This window comes from Drosophila ananassae, chromosome 2R, assembly GCF_017639315.1.
Source record: "Drosophila ananassae strain 14024-0371.13 chromosome 2R, ASM1763931v2, whole genome shotgun sequence".
NCBI classification, from domain to species: Eukaryota; Metazoa; Arthropoda; class Insecta; order Diptera; family Drosophilidae; genus Drosophila; species Drosophila ananassae.
In genome coordinates this window covers 135,871-139,455 of record NC_057928.1, presented here as the reverse complement: position 1 = coordinate 139,455, position 3,585 = coordinate 135,871, and the positions used below count along the sequence as shown (strand labels likewise).

At 39.6% G+C, this 3,585-nt stretch overlaps 1 long non-coding RNA gene across 1 annotated transcript; it reads right to left on the bottom strand.

Annotated features, from left to right (window-relative positions):
* Positions 1 to 980: 980 nt before the first annotated feature.
* Positions 981 to 2,882, bottom strand: LOC123257131. The gene is made up of 3 exons (XR_006507104.1): positions 1,614 to 2,882; positions 1,370 to 1,540; positions 981 to 1,302 (listed from the first exon to the last, which is right to left on the bottom strand). It is a non-coding gene; the product is annotated as an uncharacterized LOC123257131 (long non-coding RNA).
* Between the last annotated feature and the right edge of the window lie 703 nt (positions 2,883 to 3,585).

The following is a 3,585-nucleotide window of genomic DNA, read 5'->3' as shown; positions in this document are numbered from 1 at the left end:
CAAATATTTCAAATACTAAATAAAACTAAATTACTAAAAAACAAGAAAGGAAAGCTAACTTCGGGCGGAGCCGAAGTTTATATACCCTTGCAGTTGAGTCGCAGTCCGCTAGGTGGCGCAACGCATCTTATATTATTAGATATATCCTTATAAAATTTGGCAAATCAGATTATTTTGTGCAAAATAGAATCAGTACCAAGTCCCATCTTTCTAACTTAAAAGACACCAAAGTTATGCCAATTCCGATCATTGAATGACAGCTATAAGATATGGTCGGCCGATCCTTATGAAATTTTGTACATAAGATATGTTGGTCAAATATAACATGTGTAGAAAGTCCCAACCCTCTATCTTAAAAAACAACGAAGTTATTTCCGATCAATCAGTTATATGGCAGCTATAGGATATAGTCGACCGATCCCGGCCGTTCCGACTTATGTACTACCTGCAAAAAAAGAAGGATGTGTGCAAAGTTTCAACTCGATAGCTTTAAAACTGAGAGACTAGTTTGGGTAGAAACCGACAGACAGACGGACAGACGGACATGCTCATATTGACTCAGGCGGTGATCCTGATCAAGAATATATGTACTTTATAGGGTCGGAGATGTCTCCTTCACTGCGTTGCACACTTTTGACCAAAATTATAATACCCTCTGCAAGGGTATAAAAATTAAGTCCATATTTCAAATACTAAATATCTCCTTCACTGCGTTGCACACTTTTGACCAAAATTATAATACCCTCTGCAAGGGTATAAAAATTAAGTCCATTCACACGCGCACAAGTTCTTCACAACAACAGCAATAGAGCTTATGCAACCACATCGAGTGCACCGTGCAGCGGATGCAAAACGATGGCGTGGCCCCAATAAGGGTCACACGTTCCCTGAGTAAGCATTGAATATGCTTGGGATCATGAGAAAGCCAAAAGAAAGAATACGCCAAAATATATGGCAAGCTCAGTGAATCCAACGGCAAGTGCATCTACCAACAACACAATGCAGTTTTATTGACCAATTAGGAGCAAAGTTACAGCAACAACATCAGCTACCAATGACATCGAGGCACGCCAGCAGCAGCAACGTCGACAGTGATCGTGACAGCGATGGAGCAACGCGTAGGTTCAGTTCTGGGTGGTCCGACAGAGTCGATGGTGTCGCTGTGTTTATTTGCGGGCCAGGCTAGTAGATTTCGCGATTCGTATGTGCTCCTTGGTGTTACAATTTTTGCTGCTGCGACAATTACTGATTCCATAGTGATAGTAAAGATATTGATGTTCTCCACAAAGTTAAGCTGTGGGTCTAAAAGAACGAGACACAAAATGCAGTTTGTTTATCACTTTTACTATTGTTTCGAATAATGCTCTACCTTTCGGATTCAGAAAGTCCCAGTACGTATGTCGCGTGTTAAAGTCTCTAGTTTCTACTTTGGCGAAGTATCTGTTGGTGTTCATAATCCTGGTAATTTCTGCATTCTATGGGATCACTTAGCTGGTTTTATAGATTGATCTTCATGTGTGATTGCGGGTTTTATCCTTGCCTAAAATATTTAACATTTTCGATAGTGAAATTTTTTTAAGTCCGAAAATTAAATAAATCAGTTTTCTGCTCACCCAAATATGGCACTGCACAACGCGTAACAATACGGCTTTATGTTGGTATTTGATAAAAACTTCAATTTAATTCGCAAACAAGACCTTGTCCTCTTCGTAATGCCGAAATTCAAAAGTAAGATAGGGACTACCTGCAAACTCAGGAGTCATCCGATAACGGGTACAACAAGGGAACAAACATGCAAGTAATCATGTGCCGTAGCTGTGTACAATGCGACTGTACATTTCATGTCAGGGAAATCGAAGGATGAGCAGCACATGCCATGGAATTCGTGTCTCTGGAGTGCCCGGTCATTAATATGCGTTCAGAAAAACCAGCCGACCCTCCAGCTTCAAATCAGCATGACCTAGAAATGAGCTTATTACTAACAGAAATGAAGACGGAAACTCTCAAAAGAATTTCACAAACAGGAGCAACAATCCGTTAACCTCCACAGCATACCGAAGGCAGGGAGACCCTCGCACTAGCACCTAACACAATGATAAGAAGTACTATACATAAAAAAAAAACATTGCCAATAAGGACCAAACCAAAACTAACCAAATTCACAGCCAGTTAAATTGCCTATTCAACCGGTTTTTAGCAGTAAAAATTACGTGTCCAGATGCATCTCAGTGAGCGTCGCAATTCTTGTCTCTAACCTACACACTTATAATGGTGCTGAAGTTTTTCACGATTGTATCAACCGAAAAGTGCTCTCACAACTCTATCCTTAAAGGCCTCATGAACCTGCCATTCCTCATGCAATCATCTCTGGTCTAGGACCCTGATCGATCTGTTCCATCTTCCTTCAAAGTTTTGATAAAAGCGGAACTTTCAACGGCGGCAGGATGTTGGGACTTTTTCCAGCATAGAAATGTCCTAATCGTAATTCCACAATTAGTTCTCCCGAAGTAGCTAGAGCCTTCGCCCATTACTGCCTCGTTATTAGCCTGCGCTTTGTTAAGCTGTGGACCCAAACCCTTTGGAGTCAAACTTAAACCATTAATAATGTTCTGATAAATTATTTAATGAGCAATTTATTGAAATACAACAAAAAAATGAGCGGACGGCTATATAGTCGAGTTGATCTTTAGGAGTCTATGTGCCAAATGGGATGGCTCACTGAGATCCAAGCACCCATAAATACAACAAAAATACAAGTGACGAAAATATTGTAGGGTTGTTGATCGATCCTATATCGATATATATTTTTTAAATCATATGTTTATATCGTTATTTTTTTTTACCCAAATATCGAAATCGCGATAGTTTTTATACCCTTGCAGAGGGTATTATAATTTTGGTCAAAAGTGTGCAACGCAATGAAGGAGACATCTCCGACCCTATAAAGTATATATATTCTTGATCAGGATCACATCCTGAGTCGATATAAGCATGTCCGTCTGTTTCTACGAAACTAGGCTCTCAGTTTTAGAGCTATCGAGTTGAAACTTTGCACACACCTTTCTTTCTGTTGCAGGCAGTACATAAGTCGGAACGGCCGGGATCGGTCGACTATATCCTATAGCTGCCATATAACTGATTGATCGGAAATACCATAACTTCGTTGTTTTGCAAGTTAGAAGGATGGGAGTTTCAATGGATTCCTTTTTGGGCAAACTTATACGATCTGCCAAATTTCGCAAGGATCGGCCGACTATATCCTATAGCTGTCATAGAACGATCGGAATTGGCATAACTTTGGTGTCTTTTAAGTTAGAAAGATGGGACTTGGTACAGATTAAAAATATCTTATGTACATGTAGGAGATGAGTTAGATTTAATTTAAAATATTATTTACTGATTGATTATAAGTTAAGTGTATAGTCTAAGAGAGCTATAAAAATAATATAGCATTGCAAATGAAGAGAGAATGAAGAGAGTGAAGCTTATTTGAATAAGAGCGCTGTAGGGAATGAGAGTAAAGCCCTGCTAAGCGTTGCGCAATGATGGAAAGAAGGAAAAGGAAAGGGAAGGCAATCAAGAGCA